Source organism: Tamandua tetradactyla, chromosome 6 (genome assembly GCF_023851605.1).
Source record: "Tamandua tetradactyla isolate mTamTet1 chromosome 6, mTamTet1.pri, whole genome shotgun sequence".
In the NCBI taxonomy this organism is placed as follows: Eukaryota; Metazoa; Chordata; class Mammalia; order Pilosa; family Myrmecophagidae; genus Tamandua; species Tamandua tetradactyla.
In genome coordinates, this window is record NC_135332.1 from 86020237 (window position 1) to 86047642 (window position 27406).

At 45.1% G+C, this 27406-nt stretch overlaps 1 pseudogene; it reads left to right on the forward strand.

Moving 5' to 3' along the window:
• Nucleotides 1-2112: 2112 nt before the first annotated feature.
• Nucleotides 2113-21341, forward strand: LOC143686744 (keratin, type I cytoskeletal 18 pseudogene; annotated as a pseudogene).
• Nucleotides 21342-27406: the final 6065 nt, after the last annotated feature.

The following is a 27406-nucleotide window of genomic DNA, read 5'->3' on the forward strand; positions in this document are numbered from 1 at the left end:
TGGAGATTTAAAGATAAATCTGCGGGGACAGACTGCCTTGGTGAGGTTTATGCCCAGTGGTGGCGTCTTATTCTTCTCTAAATATAGGGATACATTCAAGGCCCCTCCCTGAGGAGGAACTCAGTAATGGATGGCATGTGTGAGTGGGAAGCAAGCTGGAAGCTGTATTTTGGCTTTGGCGGGACCAGTTATGGTATAAGGTCGGGAAGCTAGAAATATAGGTGAAAGCCCTAAGGTGCCCACACCCAAGGAAGCGTGTCAGGGATGGCTCGTTGTTCAGTGGCCGCTCTCCCAGTCGCCATTGCCATCTGGAAGGTCAGGGTGGGGCCTGTGCGTGCGGCTGCTGTGGTCTTTTCTTGAGTGCTCACTGTGTGCCAGGTGCTGCTGGGCCTCTGGAGACGAGGTACAGGGAGGCCAACAGGCCACCCCAGCGACAAGGGGACCCACACAGACACCCCCACCCCGGTTCCTCCTTGTTCTGCCCCAGCCTCTGTCATTTAGCCTCACTGCCTCAGCCTTGCTGGGTCGCTGCAGCCCCTGGGCGCAGGGCGCGTGTGGGAAGATTGGGTGGTGGACACGCAGACACACACTCCACGGCAGAGCCGTGGTGGCGGTGCAGGCCGTTTGTTTTCCCCTCAGTGAAGGCTGGCTGCTGTGGGGACAGAGGAGACCCTGAGGGGGACAGGGGCCAGCACATAGGGTCAGCCCTTCTTTGGGGATTTGGACAAACATGAGCTGGCTTAGTATTGGATTAGTTTTTTATTCCCCAGGAGAGTTTTCCTACAACCACATAAACAGAATGGAGGCACTTTTGGCCACTGGCCAAACTAGGCATATTTTGACGTGATGATCTTTTCCTTTGGGTCACTGGTCTCTGTAGAAGGTTTGACCTGTATTCCATTTCAGAACGGGAAAAGCAGCTTATTTTTTCAGAGTGGCAAATAAGGAAAAGAATGAAAGTATCTTGGAATGCCTATTTCTTGAGGCCCCTGGGAGGTACTGAGGTCCTTGTTGCTCAGTTCGGCTCTCCTGACTGAGATGATGGTGTGAAGCTGCGTGCTGACAGTTTCCCCAGCCTGCATGAGCTGCAGCAGGCCCTCAGTGGCAGGTGCTGCCTGCAGGTCCTGATGTCTGTGCCTCAGAATCCTCCTAGACCCTGTCCCTGCCCTCGCCATCAAGGCCCCTGACCGCTCTTCCCACTCAGCATCTCTTAGGACTTTGAGCTCTCTTTGGGGACTCTTCCTTCTTAGGTTAAAAACCTAAACGTTTCTTACGTTAAGGGTTATAATTTAACTTCAGAGTTTGGATCTGAGTGCATTTGTTCTCAAGAAGTTCACTGTCATTGGATAATCGAATTTCAGAGACAAAGCAAATTAGTCATGTATGTACTTTAAATTCCCTTAGTTCAGCTGTTGGTAAAGCAAGTACATATTGTTAAGGTGAACATAAAACCCTCAAATCTGGCTTTCTGAATCTTGTCACATGACATGTGCTCCAGAGACACTCACTCGTGGTTTGTATCAGTGAAATGGTGTTATTTAGAATCTGGGTGCAAGGTGTGGGCTCAGAGTTGTCACTTTTCAGATGCCCAGCCTTAATAACATATTGTCCTGCAGCCAAGGAGCAGTGTGGAGTGAGAAGTTTCTGTGCTGTCTCACGACGATCTGCTCTTGACTTGAGCTGGAGCATGTCTTGGCTTCTGTCTTCTGTGCTTTCAAGCTGCAGTTCAGCTGTGGCAGGGAAATCCCCGAAGCTGTGCTGTTGGTAGCCCAAAGCAGACTAGCCATGGTGCCTTTGATACCCATTGTCTGTTGTGGGGCCCTCTGGGACTGTCCTTAGGTGTAGGGAGAAGTGGTGCTGGCAATATCACCCTAGGCTCTGGAGAAGTTGGGACATTTTAGGAGGCAGTGTCAAGAGCATCCTCAGTTTTCTTCCCCTATGCCTTCTCCTCGCCTGTTCTTGGGCCCTGGGTGGGAATCTAGAGGCCTAGAACTTTCTGACTGGGGAAGCTCTCCTTTGCACTGGGACCCCCTTATCTGTCGCACTTGTGCTGCCCTCCTCTTTGAGCACTTCCAGGGGATGACAGTCCTGCTGTGGCGGCAGTGCTGACAAATGGCTGTACAAGCCAGATACCGCCTGCTCTGTTCATCCCCATCTCGCCAACTGGCCCACCACCCTCCCTTCTCCGCCCTGCTGCCCCACACTGTCACCCCCGCCCCACTCTGCTTTTCCCCACCCTGCCCTGCTTGGTCAAGGGCAGTTTATCACAGATGTCCTAGGAGGGGAGAAAGCCCTATTCCCTGGAGCCTCTGTCTGGACCTTAATCTATGTGCATATTGTCTTAATCTATGTGCATATTGTTGGTTCATTGTGTTAGGGAAGCTACCATAGGAGGGCAGAAACTGGTGGTGGTGGTCCTGGTTTTGTGTACTTTATACTTTAATTTAAAAAGAAATGGTAGAGGGGCAGCCAGTGGTGGCTTAGTGGCAGAGTTCCTACCTGCCATGCCAGAGACCTGGGTTTGGTTCCTGGTGCCTGCCCATGTGAAAAAAAAAAAAAAGGAAATGGTAGAGGGTGTGTAGGTGGTTCAGTGGTAAAATATTCACCTTTCATACGGGAGACCCAGGTTCGATTCCTGAACCAGGCACCCCCCCCCCAAAAAAAAAAATAGAAATGGTAGGAAATGTAGCCTTACCTGAGTCCCAGCCTCTTGCCTTCCTCTCCAGACAGCGTGAGCTTCACCACCCGTTCCACCACCTTCTCCACCAACTACCAATCCCTGGGCTCCATCCAGTTGCCCTGCCACCAGGTCCAGCAGACCAGCATCTGTGCAGGCGCTGGTGGCTTGGACTCCTGGATCTCCATGTTTCTCTCCTCTAGCTCCAGAGGAGGCTGGGGGCTGGGGGCCTGGCCGGCAGGATGGCTGTAATGGAGGACATCCAGGGTGAGAAGGAGACCACCATGCAGGCCCTAAGTGACAGCCTGGCCTCCTACCTGGACAGGGTGAGGAGCCTGGAGACTGAGAATTGGCGACTGGAGGCAAAATTGGGAAATACCTAGAGAAGAAGGGATCCCAAGTCAGGGACTGGGGCCACTACCTGAAGACATTCAAGGAACTAAGGACTCCGCTCTTTGAAAATTTTGTGGACAATGCCTGCATTCTTCTGCAGAGTGGCACTGCCTGACTGGCTGCTGATGACTTCAGAGTCAAGTATGAGACTTATAGCTGGCCATGTGCCAGACTGTAATGTATGACATCCATGGGCTCCGCAAGGTCATTGATGACACTACCATCACTCAGCTGCAGCTGGAGACCGAGATCGAGGCTCTCAAAAAGGAACTGCTCTTCACAGAGAAGAACTATGAGGAGGAAGTAAAGGGCCTACAAGCCCATGTTGTCAGCTCTGGGCTGACCGTGGAGGTGGGTGCCCTCAAGTCTTAGGACCTCAGCAAGATCATGGCAGACATCCAGGCCCAGTGTGATGAGTTGGCTCAGAAGAACCAAGAGGAGCTTGACAAATACTGGTCTCAGCATATTGAAGAGAGCACTACGTGGTCATTTCTCAGTCAGCTGAGATAGGAGCTGCTGAGATGACACTCACGGAGCTGAGAGTACTGTCCAGTCCTTGGAAATTCCCTGGGTTCCATGAGAAATCTAAGGCCAGCTTGCAGAACAGCTTGTGGGAGGTGGAAACCTGCTATGCCCTGCACATGGAGCAGCTCAGCGGGGTCCTGCTACACATGGAGTCAGAGCTGGCACAGACCCAGGCAGAGTGGCAGCACCAGACCCAGGAGTATGAGGCCCTGGTGGACATCAAGGTCAAGCTAGAGGCTGAGATGGCCACCTACCACCATCTGCTAGAAGACAGGGAGGACTTCAGTCTCAGTGATGCCCTAGACAGCAGCAGCTCCATGCCAGCCCTCCACAAGACCACCACCCGCAGGATGGTGGACAGCAAAGTGGTATCTGAGACCATTGACCCCAAAGTTCTGAGACATTGAGGCAGTAGATGCCTCATACTGCAAGGTGCCCTTCAGGGAATGGGTGGCCCATAAAAACTACTGCATCCTCAAAAAAAAAAAAAAAAGGAAATGGTAGGTTACACTTAGTTTCTGATAACAAATTAAAAACACTTATTGATCTAAATATTTGTTTTTGAGAACAAAATATTTTGCCCCTTTAAATGAAACTCTGGGTAAAAATCCTCATGAAACCAATGATCTTGCTATTCTTTTATTCTTTTGAGCCATTGAAACAAAAATTAAACCCTACTTTTGAGTTGAAGACTGTGACAGCTGCCTGCCACTCCTTTTATTGAGAGCCTGCTGTGTTCAGGCTCCATGAAGGCACTACATCCGCCTTTGTCCAGTGCAAGAGGGTTGCTGCGTACAGATGAGGAGCGCAGGCTGGCAGGTGCAGGCAGGCCACCTAGAAGGCCGGTTCTGCTGCTCCAACTTTTTCTGCAGTCATGTTGGAAAGCTGCTTTGACTTTCAAGTCACCTCATACAATGCTAAGGGAATGTTGAGGACCCTGCTTTGTTTCAAAACAAAATTATAAAGGAGAAAGTAGCATGGTGTAGAAAGAACAAAAGTTTGGGGAGTCAAGGTCCAGAGTCCCTGTCTTTGCTGCTGCCCTTCCCGAGCCTTGCTTTCCTCGCCAGCCCCAGGCCCCTGGCAAAGGAGAGCCCTGCCCTCAGTGTGGCTACACCAACAGGGTCAGGCATGTTGGCAGCATCTTGCGTCCTCTGGCTTTGTCCTGTTGAGTTAGTTGGCTTCCACGTTCCAAGACCTATGATCCGTTGAGTTGAAAGCTGTTGTATTAAGCTTACAGAGACTCCCACAGCTGAAGCATCTAACTAACATCTGGAGTCAGCCACAGAAATTGGTTGCCCAGACACACTGCATGCGAGCCCAGCTGCACGCCCAGGCTGACTGTTTGGGGATGGGCCTGATGTGGGCACAGGGCAAGGGGTCAGTGATGACAGGGTGCCTGTCACCCCAGAGGGTCGCTGTGAGTCCAGGTTTGGCCTCCCCTCCCGCTGCTGGTCTGCACGTGGTCAGCCAGGCCACTTCCAAGTCTTTCAAGAAATTAATTTTAAATCAGATTTAAGCCTTAGTGCTCCTTTGTTCTTTTTCATCCTGAAGTCTGTCCTTTTAGTTAAGTCCATTTTTCCAGTCCTTTCTGTTTGCTGGAGTGGCTATTTGTTGAGTGCCTGGAGCTGAGTTAACTCTCAGGGGAGAAAGATGGCAGAGCCACAGCCCTGCCCTCAGGGCCTCCGCACCCAGTGTGGGAAATACTGACCCCCACACCAGGGAAAAGCAGAGGTTCTGGGAGGGGTCAGAAAGCTGCAGGAGGGTCAGCAGTTTGGGGTGTGGAATTTCCAGGTCCAGAACTCAGGGTGAATGGCTGGTGAAGGGGCAGACTCAGCAATTCAGCTTGGGGCCTTGGCAGGTCTTGGAAGGCAGGAACTGAGAGGGCGGCCCATCCTTGCCCCAGGGCTTGAGAAGTCAGATGGGAAGCCTGGTAGGATAGGCTGGAATTCTAGCCATCCTTGTGGGGCAGGGCTGGGCCACTAGTGATCTGTTAGCTCACCTTGCAGGGTGCCAGGGATTCACTATAATGAGATTAAGTGCCTAGACCCTGCTGGGTAGGCCAAGGTCCTCGGAAATGGGGCTGCAGGATTGGGTGTTTTGGGAATGTCAGCAGCAGCTGCTGCTGCTTTTTTTCTTTTCAAACTGCTTCTTTGGCAGTTTTCACTTCTCATGCAGGCAAGTCCCAAGCTAATATTTATCCTGTAAAGTATCTTAAAAATGCTGGCGGGCAGAGCATTGGCAGAAGGCTTTATTAATCTTTGAAAGAGCATTATTGTTACAGTGATAAACTGAGGCAGTGTTTACAATAGCCAGATTGTGTTTGAACTTGCAACCTTTAATTCAACAGTTAGTTTTTGTTAACAGATGGAATTGTTTGGGCTGTTCTTTAAAGACTTCTTTATCCATGTGGTTTTTGTTTGTTACTGGCAAGAGCTTGGCTGGGGGAGGGGGGAGGGGGGGACCTGTGGGTGAAGCTGTCTTTGTAGAAAGTTCAGGTGTGGCTCCCTTTATGATGGGCAAGCTGTTCCGGAGTGTATATTTTTGCACTTGGAGCCCCAACATTTTGTGAACTGTCATTTTAAAACTGGAGGTACATTTTTGCAGAGAGAAAGCTAGGTCTCCCCGTCACACAGTCTTCAAAGTCTTAAAAGCCCATCTGAAAGAAAAAGTGACCATTTGGGGAAAAATAACAAGGATTTGGCATAGATGCTAGTTATGTATGGTTTGGGAGATTTCAGGTCTAAAGGAAAATAAATTAATCCTTTTTTAAAAAAACAAACAAACACAGAAACCCTTCTTGAGTGCGTTACAGTGAAATATGCTCCCTTCTGGATCCTCCCTGGAACCTGGCAGCCATCCTGAGCAGGTTGGTGGGGGTATGGAAATGCCTTGGGTTGGAGCTCAGGGCTCCAGAAGTTCAGGCACATTCCTTTGCCCCTCCTTTGCGCCAGACCCCTTATTATGCGAGTGGTGGTGTTGGGACTGATTGGGGGAGTGTGGATACGGGTGGAAGGAGGGAGGGGAGCAGCACAGCTGAGGCTGGAGAACGGACCCTGCAGAGTGTATGCGGGGAGACACACCGGGACATGGGGGTGTCTGGGGCACGGGGTGTCTGGGGCAGTATAGCACTGTATGCCCCTGTGGTTGGTGAGAGTTGGATACCCTGGAGATAGCCTTTACCCAGAGGCTGGGAGAGGGGCTAGTGAAGGCCAGGCTCTAAGCAGGTCTGGCCTTGTGGAGGCTGAGAGATGCCAAGGACAGCTGCCCCTGGAGTGGGGGGACTGGGGTGGAGCAGTGTTGGAACCCCCTGTCACCATCAGAGGTAGTTCTAGGGCTCAGGGGAGCCCCAAGCCTGGTGGAGTGAATGGATGTGCATTGGATGCTCAGATTTGCCCTCTCCCTGTATAAGTGCACCCAGCACAGTCTAAGGGCCTGGTTCTAGGGCTTGTGGCAAATTGTATCTCTGTCCTGGGACTTCCTCTCTGCTCGGCTGACTTGCACTTTCTTGTTCCCTTGCTGTCCTCTCTCAGTGCTGACTCACACCCTGGGTGTTAGGGCCTGGGTGTTCTGTCTGCTCCCACACTCATCCTGCCTGCCGTCCCCCTGCGGCCGCATAGGGTCTCATCACAGTTCATGGCAGTGTCCTCGTGGGTTTCAAAATGTGTGTTTAAAGAGATTCGTGGTTTGCTGAGTTGTTTTGGCATGCGCTGAGATCCTGCAAGGAGAAAAACCCCACTTCCTCAGTAATATTCCTTTCTAAGTCATTTTCTGTATGTGCCTCAAATCACATTTATTTATTTATTTTCTTGGGGCTGTTCAGATTAGGCAGTTTGGTTTTTGTTCTTTTTTAAGCTTCTTATTCTAGTGAATATCTATAAATCAATATTGTTACATTTTGTGAAAAGTTTCACTGTTCTCTGTAAAATGAGAGTTTTTATATGTCTCTAGATCAGGGCTCTTAACTTTAATTTCTCAAATTGATAGACTTTCCTTCAGATCTAACTCAGAGATGATAATGTTTGACAATTTCTTGAAAATTTTACTTTTCACACATTTAAAACTCTGTGTTCAGATATTAGATGGTATATCCCTTTCTGGGTAAATGATGTATTCTGTGTGGTGAAATGTTGGACCTCTCCTGGTCGTGGAGGCCAGTGTGGGTCACAGCTCTGCACCACCCAGGATGCCGTCAGGGACTTCTCCATGCCCTGAAGTCACACCAGGATGCCGTCAGGGGCTTCTCCACGCCCTGAAGTCACACCACCTTTATTAGCTGAGGGGAATCACGTGTGTCAGGATCCACCCGTATGTGCAGAGGTACTCAGCAGAGAGCACAGTTATTCCCAGCTGCTCACGTGGGATCTTGGCTCCTTCTGCCTTTAGTACATGAGCCCCAGGGTTCCCTGAGGTAGTCTGTGTGTGTTCTGACAAGGGGGGCATCTCTAACAAGACGTGTGTCAGTCTTTTCTTTTTTATTGTGGTATTTTTCTTTTATTTACTTTTTGATACTTTTACTTATTTATTTCTGAAGTTATGGGTTTACAGAGCAATCATTCATAAAATACAGGATTCCATATACCACCTCACCACCAACACTTGTATTGGTGTGGAAAATTTGTTACAGTTGATAACACTTTATTTTGGTAGTTACTTTTTTACAATTGAAAAAAGATTGGTAAAGTAGTACTGTAATTATTGTCCATGGTTTTTCCCCCTCTTACTGACCTATATTATTATTACTTTTTCATGCATGTCTTTATTTTGTTACTTAACTTCCCATACGCTGGATAAAGGGAGTATCAGTCACAAAGTTTTTACAGTCACGTAGTCACACGATTAAAGCTATGTTGTTATACAGTCATTATCAAGGATCAAGACTTCTGTTTCCTTTGGGCTATCCCAGTACATTACAAACTAAAAAGAAACATCCATATAATGATTTAGTAGTTGTAATCATTTGTTAAATCCTAATTTCTCAGTTACACCTCTTCCCTCTCATTCCCTCAATCTTCAGGGATATCTGGGCAATGACCATTTTAACGTCTTCATGCTGGAAAGGGGTGTCGACCTTATGGGGTAGAGGAATGAACCTGGTTGATGTTCTTGGAGAGACTGGTGCCGCTGGGTTTCAGGGCTTATCTAGCATAGTAACAATCTGGAGGCCTTATGATACTTTTATTTTTAATGCATCTAAAAGCCTGTCATAACCTGTATGCTCCCGTTATGAGTGCCGTGTGTTGAAATATTCCGTGTCTGTTGCAGGGTATGCAGAGCACTCCCATGTCGGTGTTGGGATTGTCAGGTGTCAGAGGTAACTGGAGAGAGATGCCAGCATGTGTAAAATGGTCTACACGGCTGGCTCTTGGGTGAGAAGTGCTGTGTTTTAAAGCCACTGCTTTTAAGTAAATTACTGTTTGTTTCCAGTGGAGGTACAACCTAAAATATTTGAATCCCGTTCATTTCAGCACATGTGGTTTCTCTCTGGAGCTAACACATCAAGGTTGTCCCATCATTTTAAGGTCACGTAAAGCAAGTACCATCTATTTATGGCTAGAGGTCTCTGTTGTGCCCAGAGGTGTTTGGCTTAATTAGTTTTCTAGATTTTGAAGACTCTTATGCTGCAGTTTCATGAACTTCTGTCTGGAGGTTTTTATATTAAGGGGAAAATCAATTGACATTCTTTGAATTTGTATTCTGATCTGAAGCCACACAATCATACTTAAACATTGCCAATAATTATTTTACTTGAATCTGCAAATAAAGTGGATTCTGATGAAGTTTGCTGGTCTCCCAGAATGGTGAAAGAAAAGATTTGTGTATGCCTGTTGGTTTGATATGTGAATTTGCTGTTTGGTGTGGGGCCCTGTTTCATAGAAGGAGAGAGACACGCTCACTCGAACCTTTGTGTTAAACATACTTTAGGATGGCACACCCGTAACTGTGCCGGGCCTGTGAGCCAGCACCCTCTGGGGTTGCAGGTGCCCAGGAATCTTGGCTTCCTTTCCAGTTCCCCTGCAGAAGGCAGGCAGCATTCTTCTGCCGGCTCACAGACAGGGAATCTGATCTGGAGGGAGGTCCTTAGGCCTGGGGACGTCAGCACCCATGAATTAATGTATTGGAAAGGTGCCTGTTGATGTTTTCAGCTGAGAAACCTAAATGGGGCATTTGGCCTTGGTAGCTCAGTGCTGTCTGGGCTTCTGGCCAGGCAGGATGGCTGTAAATCACTCAGACAAAAATTCAAGCTTCTCAGTGCCTCGTGGACCTATTTCAGATCATGATGCCAGCTTCTCTGTTTTGTTTCTTTCAGCCTAGAGAAAAGAAAGGAGTGGTTGATTTCTTTCTCCTTGACAGGCTCAGTTCCTTATAGTTGACGCTGACCCAGGAATGCCCCCTGATGCAATGCATTGTGGGAGAATCTGCCCTAAAGCGAGTGGCAGACAGAGTAGAGATGGGACTTCTCTCAGGTGAACTTCAGTCAAATGCAGGAAGACGCACACACTGTAAGGCTAAAATATAACAGGGAAAACGAGCTACAGAAGGATGCAGGTCGGTGCTGCTGAATGAAAAGCCCCATGATTGTGCAAGTACTTGGAAACTGGAGGAGAATGCGGTCAGGTTACCATGCCAGGGATATAGTAGGAATGAATAGCTGCCACATGGCAGAATGTTTGGGTGAAATCTGCTATTTCACGCGATGTTGGGCTAGGGAGTGCTTCCATGGTGTTGTTTGAATCTGGTTCCACTGTCTGCTTTTCAAGTGTGCCCTCGCCAGCTCCCCCCCAACTCCACCCCTTCTAGGGGCTGCTGGCCTTGCAAGCCACTGTGGGCACTGTTTAAGCCAGCTGGGACTTGAGTTAATTGCCTCAGTGCACTCCTGAACTTCATTTCACTTGTCAGTCTAATGCAGTATTTAGATAGGGAAACCAGAAAATCTTATTTTTAAAGCTAATTTACTGTTTTTGCTTTTTATTAAAAATAAAGTTTAGGTAATAATAAAAGCAGAAAGAACCTAACTACAAACACCCAGAAACAACAAACACATTTTCTATGCAGCTTTTTTTTTAAAACTTGATGTGATTTTACTGTGCACTTGATTTATAATCTGCTTTTTGCACTTCATATTAGGTAAATATATTTCTCTGTCAACACATACTCCTCTGCGGCATTATTTTGTGTATGGATATGCCACAGTTTATATAACCCATTTTTTTGGACACTTAGCAGTTTCTTAGTGGTGTAATAGGCATCCTTTCAGCCTTATCATCTTAAGAGTTCCCAGAAGTGAAATTGCAACATCAAAAGACATGTACATGTTAAGCCTTTTGATACATATTGACTAGGACTCCAGTTTTTAAGAAGTCGTTTTCAGTGGTGCTGAGACTGTGATAATTAATTCCATGGGTGATAGTAATCCTTAAAAACTACAGGGGTCCATAATCCCACGAAAGCACTTAATTCTCGATGCCTGAAGGATGACTCATTTTGGGGGGATTCCTCATCACAAAAACATCAGTGGGGACCCCAGGTTAAGGAGTATTAGTTTTACTATTGCAGTTCAAGGCTGCCTGTTTCCTCCTTTCCCCTTTGGGACATGTGTCCACACCTCCTGCCTGTGGTGGGTCTTCAGGCTGGGCCCTTCTAAGGACCAAGGTCACCTTGCTTCTGAGATGGCAGGTTTCCTGACCAGAGCTCCAGAACCTCCTTTCCTTTGCTGGGAAACTCTACAATACAGAGGGTCTGTAAGAAACCAGAAGCAGCTCACTAAGGGACTGGGGGGCACACAAGACACTAACCCTTGAAAAGAGTGCCCTTCAGACCACAGTGTCGGGTGTTGCATACTCTCCCCCTTTAAGAACGTTGAGATGTTTTGTGTTTTTCTGAATAGGCATCAGCCGTCAATTTAAAAATTCCCTTTTGTGAGTTTCCCATTTTCACTTTTATGATGTTACATGCTTACCTTTTTTGGCTCCAGATAAATTCAGAATCTAGGAACAACTTTGATTCGATACTGCCTTTGGGTTTCATTAAGTCTTGGCAGTCTTTCGTGCCATTCCTCGATTCGACCCTGTGTGTGAGATCAGCTCTTGACTGTAAGTAGGTGAGGGATCTTAGTTCTACCTTTATGAGCGTCACACTCGGCAGCGTGCAGCCTGACTCTCTCTTCTCCACATCGTGGAGGACAAAGTATGGGCTGTTTGTACCTGCGCTTGCTCCTGGATGAAATAATTAAGAGGTTCATAGAAACACTCATTCATCCTAGAACTTTTGGCAGTGGTTGCTCATTTAGCATTTTAAATTGATCCTAAAGGCCGAGATTTCCAGAGCTAGCTGGATTCCAGGGACTGTATGGTTTAAAGCTTGCTGTTGTATCCATGGCAGCAAAAGCTTCATTCTAACTCAAGTGGCTTAAACTAACAAATCAATGCTCGGAACATTTACAAAAAGGGGAGAGAGAAGCCCTCACTACCTTGTAATTTAAAAAATAATAAATTGCTCAGCTGATTGTACAAATCAAGGAAAACTAAAGGTCAGAGGTAAAAATTGAGCAAGATTTTATGTATTTCAGCAGAAGCAGAAAATGTTCTCTTCTGGGGCAGTTTGTCCTTGTTTCAATGTAATTTCTTTCTTAATTAAACTTCTGTTGGGTGCTTTCTAAGTGGGGTGCTAAATCTTGTTTCCCTTCATTTCTCAGTAACAGTTTATTCTAGTAGAAGATGAAGAGGGATTCTGTCTAAAATGGTGTTTCATTTCAAACCATACTACTTTGTCCCCTAATATTTTAGGAAGTGGAATAATAGATACTTTGATTTAATCAATCATTTGAAAGTACAATTATGCACACCATCACTAGGATTAGCCTGTTTAACTTAAAACAGACTCTGGTGTTGTGCTTTTAGCCCAGCCAGTGACTGCTGACCATGGTAGGAAAGGGCAGGACTTTGGTATCCCTTTGTAGTGCAGGCTACAGGAGCGCATCAGCACTGAGTGGGCTGGGGGTCCGGGGACACAGAGGGAGGATTCTGTGAAGCAGGGCTGTCTGGGGCAGCACCTCTGATAAGGCACCATTGGAGGAGGAGGAGGAGGCCCTACAGATGCAGGCGCTAAGGTGGAATGGAGGGTGCCAGGGAAGGTGGGAGGGAGAGGGGGCCTGAGCCCACAGGCCAGGTGCCACAGCCCTGGGAAGGGCTGTAGGGGTGTGCTGTTGAGTACCAGTGGGGGACTTCCAGGCAAGGTTCTAAGAGCTCCTTCTGGTTACAGTATTGAGAAGAGACCCTGAGTGTCCAGGGTGGAAGCCAGAAGGCCCTACCAAGCAGTCCTGTTGGGTTCTGGAATCATCTGGAGGTAGGGCCCAGTGAATTTGCCGACAGAGTGGCCTTGGGATGGAGCTGATAGACAAATCATAAGCCAACTTGATTTGATATTTTTCCTATTCTGGATTTTGGCCTTAATGTCGATCCTGGCCTCTTCAGCAACATTTTTAATTATGACCCTTAAACTGAATGAATTTATCTCTAATTAGAACATGTCAAGGAAGGAGATTGCATTTCCCTTTCTTTACATAATTAAAGCTCAGGAAGATCAATGCAGATGTAGAATTTTGTATTTTAATGAGATGCCGGTGGTCCTTTTAGTTCAGCCTCCCTGTGTGCGCGTGTGTACGGGGGGTGCTCCCGTGGTGTGCTGTGTCTGTGCTGGGTGGATGTGAGGAAGACAAGTACTGGTGAACTGTGAGCTCTCTCCCCAACAGCTGATGGGGGATTGATACTAGAGTGTCTCGAGAGAGATCCGAGTTTGTCCCCATGGGGTGTGTAGAGGAGACTCGACCTGCCGTTTCACCCCTCCCCTTTGGCTCACCCCAGGCAGACCTGTCTTCTGGCTGGATTTTACCTTGCTGAAAGGCGCCTTGCCTTGGGCCACAAGTCCTGGGGTTTCCACAGAGCCTTCTCAGCTGGTGCATCTGGTGGGGAAAGGGTGTGCCTGCAGGGAAAATTCAGGATCTTTGTGATTGGATAGTGTAATCTTCCATTGTTCCTTCCTGCTTCAATGACTGAAAAGTCATGTTCAATGGGAGCCTGTTGGTGCCTTTCCAGCCATAGGTCAGTGCCCGGACGGGCTTCCCTGCAGGCAGGGTCACCGCAGCTGGCTGGCCCAGGGGGCCATGAGAGTTCCCCTTCATCATGGTAACCATGAGAACAGTGTGAGTCACCTTCTTGGGGGTAACACTGCAGCTGCTGTTCTTTTGCTCTTTTTTAGCATTAGTGTCAAAGATGACTTCATTTCTATGTTTTTAGGTCTGGTTGAGTCTGTGCTGGAGTAATGGCCTGCCAGCCCCTGGGGTCACAGGTCTTGCCACTGGATGTGGCAGACAAACACAAGTAGCTGATTATACAGGGAGACAGGAGTGCGGTGGAGCAGCAGGTGGGGTGAGGGGAACCCAGAGGCCCGCCCAGAAAACCCTCCAGGCTGGGGGAAAGATTTTGTTGTCTTTATGGTTGAGAAAGTAGGTCCAACCAAAAATAAGTGAGCTTGCCCAAGATTGCTGTATTAGTCTGGGTTCTCCAGGGAAACAGAGCAGACAGGAGATATATTATGCAAATATTATGAGATTTATTATAGGAATTGGCTCACATGACTGTGGAGATTGGCAAGACCAAATTCTGTAGGGCAGGTCATAAGCTGCAAACTTCAGTGAAAGTTTTGATGAATTCCCTAGGAAAAACTAGCTGACTGAAGTAGTGCTAGAAATCCTTCTTTCTATCTGCTGAAATAATCAGTTCTCCCTTTATGGCTTTCAATTCATTGGATGAGACTTTTATCATTGCTGAAGGCAATCTCCTTTGTTGATTGTAGATGCAATTCAGCCACAAATGCAAGCAACTGATGATTTAAATCCAGGCGGTATCCTCACAGTAACATTTAGGTCAATGCTTGCTTGACTAAACAACTGGGCATCATAACCTAGTCAAGTCGCACTGAGCTTAACCCTCAGAGTTGTCCTGCTGATCTGGGAGAAGTCTGCCAGCCTATACTGGCATCAGATGTAGGTAGTTGCACTAAGGCACTGACAGGGCAGTGGTGGTTTGATGGTAAGAATGGCAGGGTTTCCACTTGCTTCATACCACATGTTTAATCCTTGACACTGAAATGTTACCTATTCCATGAGACCAAGTCACACACTGAGAACCACTGGACCTTCACTCTGTTGTTTTAAAATATAATAATTCATTAAAAATTAAATGTAGTGTGAAATTAAATCATGAGCTCTTGATTCATCTGGAGGATGTGGTGACTTTTCATCAAAGGGATTGAGTAGTTCTTGAGGTATGTATGTGTGTGTGTCTTGAAAAAGTTTTCTTAAATTCCAGTTTTAGGTCATAAGAATTTTTAAGAATTTGATCTCTACTACTAATTAGCATCAACATATATTTCTCCTTCCTATTCAGAAGAGAAATGGATTTTCTTTGAGCTATCTTCTTGGTCTGCTGGGGTTTACCACAGCTGGTTGGTTTCAGCAACAGAAAATTTTCTGTCCCAAATCAGAGTGTCGGCAGGGTCACACTTTCTCTGAAGTTAGCATCCTAGGGTGGTTTGTAGGTAGTGTGTAACTCAATCTCTGCAGCTGTCACTGTCCCTATTTTTCTCCTGCCCCTGTCCAAGTGTCCTCTGCTTGTGAGGACTGTAGTCATAGTGGTTTAGGGCTCTGGTGCAGTTTGGCCTCGCTGTAGATTCCAAGGTCCCATGTGCAGAAGGCCCCTGTTCCACATCTACAGGACCTGGGCTTAAGATTTGAACGTGTCTTGGTGGGGAGGGGGACATGAATCAATCCATGACAATGCCCTTCTTGCTTTTCCTGCTAAAAGAGAGGGATTTTAGAACTTTTTATCTTTTTGTAATGACATGTTCATGGGTTAGCTTGGTGCTCATTTCTTTTACCACCACCTGTGTTCCTGCGCTGGCGGTGGGCTGGGCATGTAGAGGGCAGCTGTAGGACTGCTGGGGCCATGCTGGGATCCTGGCCTCCTCCTGGAAGCGTCTCCTGCCTTGATCTGAGGGGGCCAGGATGTGATGAAGGCGGAAAGCACAGCCTCCCGGATCTGGTCGAGGGCCAAAGGCAAAGTGTGGGAGGGCAGACACCTCAGAATTCAACCCGCTCCCCAAATCATGAAAGTGAGTTTGATTTCTTCACACGGCAGCAAAGAGAGAAGTGGCGCTCCGGGCAGGGCCAGGAGAGGACAGCGGCAGCCGTGCCCACGGAGCCAGGGCGGGGGGGTTAACAGTGCAACGAGTGCAGGTAGCCCTGGCCAGGGGTGGTGAGAGCGGAGGAGGGGACTGGGGGAGGCCAGGCCTGCCCTTGGCAGTTGGGGACCAGGAGGGGCTGATCAATGGGGAGAACTCTGGGGCCAGGTTGGGAAAGAGGGTGGGGCCAGGAAGAGGAACACCTGGGGTCCTTGGAATTTGGCTCATTCATATTTGTTGCTGGCCTACTAATCTACTGAGATTCATACTAGTCTATTGAGAAATCCTTAATTACAATTGCAGTGTAGCAATATTTTGATCCCCTCACTCCCTGCGGCCACTTTCCAGATTTTCCTTGAATCCGTCCTTCTGTATGCAGAATAGTTTACACACATGCATCCTGCGCATCTCCCAGTCACTCTGCCCCCACCCCAGGTCTTCTTCCTCTGCTGATACCAGATTCACCCCAGACTCTGATCAAAAGGAGTAAAATCAACAACGGATATGAAATCTGACATATGCCATGTTTCAGTTTTGGAAATGTCCCTGACTGTGTCTTGTGACACAAAACACTCCAAAGCTAGTTTTTTAAAAGATTTAAGGCACAGTTTAGCTTCTGATCATTTCTATCTAAGGCGCCAGGTTGTTGTCTGATATGGGAAACTTGAGAGTAAAATGTTAATAATTACTCCAGGATAACCATTTGTAATGTGGGACTGTCTGTGTAAACCAGATACGTGATCATATCTGTAGCAGAACATTTTGAACCCAGTTTTTTGGGAGTGTGTTAAAATGCAGATTCTCAAGCTCTTCCCACAGATGATCTGAGGTGAAGCCCAGGAATTTGCATTTTTAAGAATGCTTCTCCATTACTTCTGATTTAAACTGATTCATTGTGACCCACATGGGTGTCTAGGAGATGTGTGTTTTGTGGGTACCATTCCTAATTTAAATGGTAAAGTAACATTCCTAATTTAAACTTATGCTAATAAGTTAATTTTATATAGCATTAGCAACCTGTCCTAGACTACAGGCACACTGTACCATCAGAGGAACCCAGCTTTATAGTTTCTGCCTATAAAATACCTGGAGGTAGTTAAATTCACAATTGGATAATCTCAGATGTGAGAAAGTGTCACAGAAAGCATTCCTAGATATTATAACGTTCAGTATGAGCTCATCTTAAATCCTTCCTTTCCAGAAGTTTTTTTACTTCATTTTTAAAAACTTTAAGGATGAAACAGTTGATTTTTTTTTCCTTTTTTTATTTTTTACACAGGCAGGCACCGGGAATCAAACCCGGGTCATCTGGCATGGCAGGCGAGCATTCTTGCCTGCTGAGCCACCGTGGCCCACCCAACAGTTGATTTTTTTTATGTTGAAAATCAGTAGGATTTCTTAAATGGTTTTTCAGAACAGAACCTTATAGTCAAATTTGCTAGAATGGTTTTTTTCATTCTTACGTTGATACTTTGAATTTGCTTGATTTGATTTTAGATCTAACTGATATTCTATGGTATATGCTGCCATTTGTCTGGTTTCCCTGGCATCGCATTTGTGGATTGGTGTTTATAGCTGTGGTCATTGGGGAGAGAGACATGCTGACAGTAATTTAGAGGACTGAGTTAGGAAACAGTAAATAAGGTCACCAGCTCTTGAAGGACTTAGGTTGACATAACCCTAAAGACAGAGAACATGCTAGTCATGGAGTTAGACATGGATTTTATTAGGACTTAGGAACAGAAAATCTTTCCCGGTGGTGGCCATTTGGAAAATGAAATTAGCGCATCACAAGGGCCGGGGTGCAAGGGGTAGTTTATAAGGGTTTAGGACAAAGACATTCCACAGGGTACGAGGACAGTTTCAGCAGGATCTTATGAAACAGGGGTTGGAGATTTGTTATCAGCATATCAAGGGAGAGGAGTTTGAATGATTTTCAAGATAAGTGGTTTGTGATACTATCTGTACGTTCTTTCCTCCTTGAATGGGTCTGTTGACCTTCACTTCTGTCCCGGTCATGTCCGTGGCTACATGCAGTAACTTACTCTCAATGTGGAGGGGGATCCTGGGGCCTGGGTCTCCACAAATAGTTACCTTATTTTTTAGAAAAAATATAGTGGCACTTTTGAGAGTAGTATCCCTATTTGTGCCTGTTTTTCGATGGTAGATGTATAAAACAAATAGCTATTGCAACAAACCAACACCACAAAACATTTGCTGCACACTTACAGTGCTCAAAACACACTGTTAGGTTTGTGTGCATGTGTGCACTTGTGCACGTGCATGAATGAGTGTGTTGGGGACTGTGACAGGAGTAGACCATGATGCGAAAATGGATCATGAATTCTTCCCTAGATCGTTTCCCAGGAATTGTGGGTTACTGCATTTTGTAATTGTGTTAATTCCAAAACTCTAATGCAAGCTTGGGGTACCTGTCAAAAATTATTCTCCAATTGCCATTTTGATCAGGTTAAGTTTACAGGCAAGCTTTTCCACATAGCAAATTTTAGGAAGTCACGTGTTTTGGCATCAGTAACCCTTAAATTAGAAACAGGACAATAGAGGAAGTTGTTGATTGGAACAATTGTAGTTTCACTTGTCTGAGTGCATCTGCAAATCATAACAAAATTGTCGTCACCAAACACTCCAACAATCATTGGAACAGGTTCTAAAGGGGGAAAATTTTTTTTTTCTATAATAGTGAAAACGTGTCTTAAAAGTTTTGCTGCTCTTTTGATTAGAAGATTCTGAAATAGGTTATAATTGACTATTAAACTTCTCCACATTTTAAAACAACCCAGGAGGAGATTCTAAGGAATACAGAATTGCTTACACTTTCAGGAAGGACTGGCATAATCTTTGCTTAAATTGTTTCAGTGTGGTGTCATATTTTGGCTTGGGCATTTTAAATTATGTGCTTCAGAAGAAAGTATCTCAAGATTTCAGATATTAGAATTAACACTCTAGCATTCGTAGAAGGCTGTTTCCTTAGGACAAACTATTTGCCTGCTATAAGAAGATCGTTTCCATGATAGAAGTTTATGGGCCTTAGACCTGGCCCCTCCTGCACCGGGCAGCTCCTCTGCATGGTGGGGACTTCTGGTCCCGGACCCATGCTTTATTTCTCCTTGCTGCTTCTGGCCTAGCCCCTCTGCTGCCAGTGCCTTCCTCTTCCTTTTCCTCTCAAAGCTGCTTTGCTCTCCCTTTCTCATGGAGCCCCACTAAAAGGTACCCTGGAAGCCAGAAAGGGAAGGGTTTCAAAATCTTTTTCAGAGTCTTCTGTGCCCAGGAAAGGTAGAAGCTGTACGTCAGGTGGGCCTGGTTCAGGACCCCGTATGTGTGCTGTGGGTTAGTTAATGCAGACCTAGGGGGACTCAGAGGCCACTGCTGTCTCTGAGAAAGTGAACAGTCATATTCCAAACAAATATATACATGAGCTTTAAAACGTAGTCTGTCATTAAGTTAAAGTACCAAGCTTCATGTATGCAAACTACCCAGTTAGATTTTATAAAGGAAAATAAAATCCCATGCACAGTGGCCACAAGAAAAGGTCAAATAATCAGGAATAAACTTCTCCAAAAATGTATAAAACCTATAGAGGGAATCTTTTCAAATGTTTCAGAGAGACACTGAGGTCAACTTGTACAAATAAGAAGATACCTCTTATTCTTGTATAGGATAAAGAAAGCAGCAGCCTAAACATGTCAATTCTCCCTAAGTTAATTTATAAAATTAATGAAATTCCAATAAAAATACCAAAAAAGTTTTTTTTTCTGGAGCCATCAATCAGCTTTTAAGGTTTGTTTGCTCATAAAGTTATTATAAGTAAATATGCAAGAACAATTAAGAAAATGCTGGGAAAAGAAGCATTGAGAGGGTAGTAACTTCCCAGATACTAAAGTACACTAAAGCCCATTCTATTGAAAGCAGTTGTTAGTGGGCGTGAGAAGGCGGGCCTCCTGTGAAACAGAAGAAAAACTTGAGAGGTAGGTTGACACAAGCACAAATAGAAATTTGATATATAATAAAGGAGAAATCTCAAAGTGCTAGGAATGGACTTTTAAATAAATAGTATTGAGATAACCCAATGGTCATCCATTTATCCAAAAAGATAAAAGTGAATCTTTACTTCACACCATACTCAAGAATATAAACTCCATCCCAGTCAGAGATCTAAAATGGATCCCCTCAGTTTTCCACTTGGGATTAATTGGCTGCCTGAACGTTCTACAGCCCAATAAGAGACCTGCCGGATCTGGCTTATGACACACCCTCTGTGTTCTTTTCAATCTGAATTGACAGTACTTTTCTGTAGACTGTGGCACCCAGCTACCTAACCTTGGGCCCTGTTCTGCTGGCACTGCCCCTGGGGCCTTGGCTGTACTTCAGTGGGACCTGCACCCAGCCTGGACCCCTGAGCGTCCAGGTGGTTCTCTCTCTTGCCAGCCCCACCTCTTAGATCTTTAGGCACCCATGCATCCTCCTTGACGAGGTGACATGAACCTTACTTCCACATGTGTGATGCTTAACCTTTATTTTAAAATTATTGTGTGGCATCCCCTAGAACGCTTATGCAATACCAGAGCTTGGCAGGAATGAAGTTGTAGAAGCAGAGGCCATGGCCAGGGTGTCGTACTGACTGAATAGTTTATTGCCTTTCAAAAGGAGTCTGGTTTTAAACCTGGGTTAGTCCAGTCAGTGCGTGTATTTAAAGAAAGCCACATGGTTTGCTAACACAAGCTGATTTTGTTTTATTAGTTGTTCTAGTTTGCTAGCTGCCAGAATGCAATATACCAGAAATGGAATGGCTTTTAAAAAGGGGAATTTAATAAGTTGCAAGTTTACAGTTCTGAGGGCATGGAAATGTCCAAACAAAAGCAAGTCTATTCCCTAGCGACATGGGAGAGGACTCCCAGGGATGAGTCTGGCCCTGGTACCGTGGGATCAACAATTCCATCCTGACCAAAAGGGGGAAAAGACTTGTAACTAATAATGTATCAGTGGCTGAGAGAGTTCAGATAGAGTCGAGAGGCTTCTCTGGAGGTCACTCTTGTGCAAGCTTCAGTTGGACATTGCTACCTATTGTAATCTGCCAAACCCCAACCAAAACCATTCCAGCCAATCCTAAAAAACACCTAGAGCAATATATAAATGCTGCAATGTTTCCGCGTACTGGGGTAACTTTCCAGAAACCTACAGCTTCCAGATGGATCCCTGGACCAGATAAATCCTGAAACCAAGAGGTGCCCAACCTCTCTAGAACATCAGCTAGTTCCATCTCTCCACCCCATGTTAACAACAGCCCCTTCCAACATGAAAAAGATATAATGGCCATAGCCCAAATACCCCTAAAGAATTGGATCAAAAGATCAATTGTGATGATGGAGTTGTACAGAGAAAGTAGGTTTTAACAAATGAATATGATTGCTGAATCATTAAATTGATATTTCTTTTAGTCTCCAGTATCTTAGAGCAGCTAGAAGTAAAAACCTAAAACTGTAGAATTGTCACTCACACCAAACTCTGAAATCTGTTCTACAATTAATTGTTGTGGTGTGCTTTGAAATTTATTGCTTTTTTGTATATGCTACTTTTCACAAAAAAAGAAAAAAAAAGTTGATTGCAATGATAAGAAAATATTTATTCCTTCTAGCTACTCCAGAATATAAGAGGCTAGAAGGAAAAATCTGAGAGGATTGTATGGTAGCCCATGACAAACTCTGGGATCTGTCCTATAACTATTTGTTGAAGAATGCTTTGAAAACTATTGCTTTTTTTTTCTTTGCTTTGTATATATGTTATTTTATGCCATAAAAAAGTTAATTAAAAAAAAAGACTATAAAAATATCCAAATTAAGGGAACAACAAGAGGTTACTTTCACTCAAGAAAGACCAATGAAATTCAGGGATCTTCTCTCAACTGGAAAGGCACGTGGCAAGCATGGTGACATCTGCTAGCTTTCTCTCCAGGCATCTTGTTTCATGAAACTTCCCTGGGGGCATATTCCTTCTTCATTTCCAAAGGTCTCTGGCTGTGTGGTGTGGGCTCTCATGGTTCTCATGACTCTGATCTGTTGCTCTCAGGTGGTTCTAAAGCTTTCTCCAAAATGCTTCATCTTGTAAAGGATTCCAATAAACCAGTCAAGGTCCATCTGGAATGGGTGGAGTCAGATCTCCTTCTAATGAAAAGTTAATATCCACAGTTAGGGGAGTCGCATCTCCGTGGAGATAACCTAATCAAGTCTCCAACCTACATTATTGAATAGGGATTAAAAGAAACAGTTGCTCCCTAGGGTACATAATCCTTTCAAACCAGCACGGTAATTAATTTAGACTTTTTTAAAAAGTTACTGTTTGAAGAGTTGCCTGAACCCTTTTAAAAAGCTTTGCTCGCTGTTGAAAATTTTGCTAACTTGGTCATTGTGGCTTCTCTAGATTGTTAACGTTAAGCACATGAAAGGTGACATTTATACTTAAAAACTCACACAATGGGTGCAAACAGATTTGTTTTCATCAGTATAGATGACAGTGAATTTACCTAAGTACGGAGTATTTATGGTGCTGCTGCATTTGCGCGGCTATCTTGGTGAACAATAGGTAAACCCCGAGCCACCTTCATGACATGTCAAGGGGGTGTCAGCAGTCCCCTTGGTGCCCCAGACGTGTCCCCTTCAAGATGGTGGGGTGGGTGGGTGGCAGTGCAGGTCACTGTTAGTAGTTATTGGCTGGCAGTCTTTGTTCATGTATTCAGTCTTCCAGCACACCTCACTGAGCTCCAGCTGTTTGCCAGGCCCAGTGTGGAGGGAGGGGAACCAGGGGCTTAGGCTGGAGGACTGGAGCAAGTGGAAGCCTCCTGCTTGCCCCCAGGAGGGTTTTGGTATGAGTAGGGTAGCCCTTTGCACAAGGCACAGCGGTCTTCAGTTCTGCTGGGAAGGGGTGTGTCTAGGCAGGCAGGGGCAAGGGAGCCTAGCCCGACAGAGACCAGGGGAGCTGGTCAGGGGCCGGTGTTTTTTTTTTGTTTTTTTTTTTTAAGGTTAGTTTAAAGTATTTAATAAGAACAATCTTGGACAGGCAGAAATAGCTTTGCTTTGGAAGATTGCAGCAACAAACAACTGGGAAAGAACCACAGAGATGGTCAGATTAAATAGTTTGTACCTCTTTTAGAGACTGCATTAAAGACACTCTGCTCTCTTTCAGAGCATATGCCGCTTCTTAAATCTTGTCAGTTTTCCACACAGGGTATGAGATTTACATTTTAAAATATGTTTTCTTCTTCAGGGTAGTGGAAATACCCAGAGATTAATCTGTGATATCCCTCCCTAACAGAGGTGGGCAAATGTGGTTCATTCATTCCGAATATCATCCAAGTGGTTATCAAAATCCACAGTGGTCTCATGGGACTAGCTGTCTAGGAGCGATGTGGAGATCTGCTGGGCTTCTGGCCAGTCTTTATGGTAATCATGGGTTGGATCTTTACACCGCTGTTCATTTTCATGGTGTTCGTACACATGGATCATAGGTATTAGGCAGTCCATTGTAAACTTAGTGTTGTCTGCCGTGATGAGCAAAGTGTTATTGAAGCCTTCAGTGATTATGGAAGCCACCCTTCTGGGCCACCTAGTTTGGACTAGTTGCCTGCCCCACAACTTCGTTCATTCTTGCGGTCACTCAGTAGTCTGTTGTATGCATACCATCATTCTGCCTTACACTTCTGGGTCAGTGTACCTTTAAAGTACCTCCATCCATTGCAAGTCAGGAACACTGTCACCATAAACACCAGTATGCAAATGTCCATTCGTGTCCCTGTTCTCAGTTCTTCCAAGCATTTATGTAGTAATGGGGTCGCAGAATCATATGGCAACCCCACCCCTAGCCTCTTGTGGAACCACCACACTGTCCTCCAGAGGGGCTGCACCTCTCAGCTTCCCTACCAACAGTGAACAGGTACATCTTTCTCCACATTTTCTCTAGCACTTGTATCTCTCTATTCACTTTTAAACAGTTTTATTCAAGCTTCATACATTCCAACCTAAGTAAAAAATCAAGGGTCCCTGATACAATCATATAGCCATGCTTTCACTACCCCAATATATATGAGGACATCTTCAGGGACCTTTTTAAAGTGTGAGCTCTGGGGAGTTGTGAGAGAGGGATTGAAGGATGCAAGCGACAACAATAACTGGACCACTGACCAGTCCCACTAGAAGGCCACAGCACTGCCATGGGTGGGTACCCCAGAGAAGGGGCCTACTGGGTGAGTCTTGAACCCACTCCTGGCAGGTTCCCCTTTAGAAGGCCACATGTGCAGCGAGGTTAATGCAGGGCCTGTGTGCTCATTTGAACTCTAAACTGGATTAACTCAGCAGTGCTCTAGGTGTAAAACTTGCTGACAGTTTAAGTCACTGTGTCCAGCTGTTTGGTTGCTTGCTGGCACCTGACTGTGTTGGAGATGGAAAGGCAATTAAGAGACTCTCCTGGCCCTCAGGAGGTTTAGGAAGCATAGAGCTGGTTACTTTTGTGTCAACCTGCTAATCATCCTCCTTTTCATTTTCTTCCTAAGATGAAGTTTTACCATCTTCAGAAATTTGGTAAGGAAACTTCAAACATTTTATAAGTAACTCAAATGTAATAATTTACTTTGAATTTTAGAGGGAATTCTGTATCAATTTGATAGTTTTATTATTAAGGACACAAAGTCTACCTCTCCCTAAGTGTTAAGTTTTATGAACTCCTAGACTTTTCCCAGGTCAAAAAAGATATCTTACTTAGAAATATTTAGCTGACTCCTCAAACCACTTACCAGATATCTGCTTAGGCCTATGGTTGGAACCTGAAACTCGAGTGCGTATTGCACAGCCATGATGTGTCTTCATGGCTTGTCAGTGACTGTAGCTTCACCTTCTCTTTGGAAGCAAGCTTCTAAGAACTGGCACTGCCTGAAGTATTTAGTAGACTGGAAAGGAATATTATGCACTATTTTCCCTCCAAGCCTAATGCTAGAGGTCACTTTCAAGTTAGCAGGACCAAGGGTGCTTGTAGCTCGCTCTCACATGCATTTTTCCATTCTGTTTGAGGAAAGATTTTGATAAGACAATTCAGTTAAAACCAGTGGTCATGGGGTTGGGTGGGTATTGGAGGCCTGGCCACCACCCCCTACCCACCACCTTTCTGTTGATTGGTAGAGAAGAAAGCTGTTGGACGTTGGAATTGTGACGTTCGTGACTCCACTCGAGTGCAGAGTAGGCACACTGTGGCCCGTGGGCTAAATGCAGCTTGCAGCCTGGATATGGGCAGCCAGCAAGTTAAAGAATGGTTTATATTTTGAAAGGGCTATTAAAAAACAGCAACAAAAAAAGAAGACTGTGCGACCAAGGGAGACTGTGGCTTGTAAAGCCTAAAATATCCTCTCTTGCTATGGAGTAAATTTGCCAGTTTGGTCTGATTGATTCAAAATGTAATAATCAAGGGTTTTAGCATTTTTCAAGAAAATCCTTTTCCTGTTCGTAGGCGTAGAGACGGGTTTCTCCGCCTCAGCACTGCTGACATTTTGGGCTGGATCATTTTTGCTGTGGGACGTCCTGTGCACTATGGGATGTATAGCAGCATCCTTGGCCTCTGCCTCCTGTTGTGCTTGGAGCCAGAACAACCATAGGTGCCTCCTGCATTGTCAGGTGTGTGTGTGGGGGGAGGGGGGGTGGGTGGGTGGGTGCGCGCAGAACTGTCCCCAGTTGAGAACTGCTGCCTTGAATAATTCAAGTGTACTTATTACCGAGGTTTGTTGCCTGATTTTTAGCTGCTAATGAGCAAAGACTGCTGCTTTATGTGAGGTGAGGGTCTTGGAAAGACAACAGGGGCAGTAGTATGTGAACAGACTGGAGGGTCTGAGGTTTCTAATCAAGCCACCAGCACTTTCTAGGAAGCTGATTACTATTATTTCTGTCAAAAGCCCAGCTGATCTATTTTGGTTTTAAAAAAATGTCTTGAAACACTTTCTTCACATGAAACATAAAAATGATCCCTCTTACCTGGTGGAAGAAGGCATTTAAAGTCATTGAAACTAATTTGATGTACCAATGACAGGCTGACAAGAAGGGAAAATCAGAGTTTGTCCTAGCATAGGAGTGGCTCAGAAAAGATAGTTCGATAATCGTTAAAGTTGGATGGTTTATTATACTATTCTGTTTCTTTTGTATATATTAGAAATAATTTCCTAATAAAATGAAATTTTTTTTCCTTACTTTGTTGTGAAAGATAACATATACACAAAAAAGCAATAAATTTCAAAGCACACTGCAACAGTTATTTGTAGAACAAATTTCAGAGTTTGATATGGGCTACAATTCCATAATTTTAGGTTCTTATTTCTAACTGCTCTAAGATACTGGAGATTAAAAGAAATTATCAGTATAATGATTCAGCAATCATACTTATTTATTAAACCCTACATGCTCTGGGTAACTTCACCATCTACTTTATCTTTCTTCCAATCTTTAGGGTTAATTGGGCTATGGCCATTCTAACCTTTTCAGGTTGGAAATGGCTATTGATGATATGGAATAGGAGGATGAAACCGTTGATGTTTTGTAGACTGGGCCCCAAAGCATTTCAGGACTTATTTGGGCTAGGAACCCATGTGGAGGTTGTAAGATTCTGGAAAGTTACCATAATATATGTTACCTTTGTAGAAGCTCAGGTAAAGCCCTGTTCTTTAGGATTGGCAGGAATGGTTTTGGTTGGAATTTGGCAAAGTTATGATAGGTAGTAATGTCTAACTGAAGCTTGCATAAAAGTGACCTCCAGAGTAGCCTCTCAACTCTTTAAACTCTTTCAGCCACTGATACCTTATTTATTACCCTTCTTTTTTTTCCTTTTGGTCAGGATGGCATTGTTAATCCCACGGTACCAGGGCCAGGCTCATCCCTGGGATTCATCTCCCATGCCGCCAGAGGAACTTTCACCCCTGGATGTCATGTCCCACTTAGGGGGGAAGGCAGTGATTTCACTTGCAGAGTTGGGTTTAGAGAGAGCAAGGCCACATCTGAGCAACAGAAGAGGTCCTCTGGAAATAACTCTAAGGCATAACTATAGGTAGGCTAATCTTTTCCACTATATACATAAACTTCACAAGAGCAAGCCATAAGATCAAGGGCTTGGCCTATTGCCTTGGGAGTACCTAATGTTTGAAACAGTATCAGGGGTTTTCCCAGTAGTAAAGTTTAATAGTTCCATATTTTTTGTACGAGGCACGGTTTAGAAAAACTGAATTTATTTAAAATGGTTATATGTTAGCATTTGATGGATTTAAAAGAATTTTCAAATAAGGGCTGCAATGTGGAGTTGTAGTGAAGTTTGGGGGACACAAGAAGCAAAGGTATAGATAGCACTACTCAGCTTTTATTCCTAAGAAATCAGTATGGCCCTAGGTTTAGACTGCAGCCAGAAGGCGAACATAAGAAGGATCTGGAATGGGGGTTTGCAGAAAGGACCTTCTTCCAGGGAACCTCCTGGGAGGAGTAGCTCTGGCCTTCCCACTTGCCCTAACCCTGGTGGCTTCTCGGCAGCTGACGCCTGCCT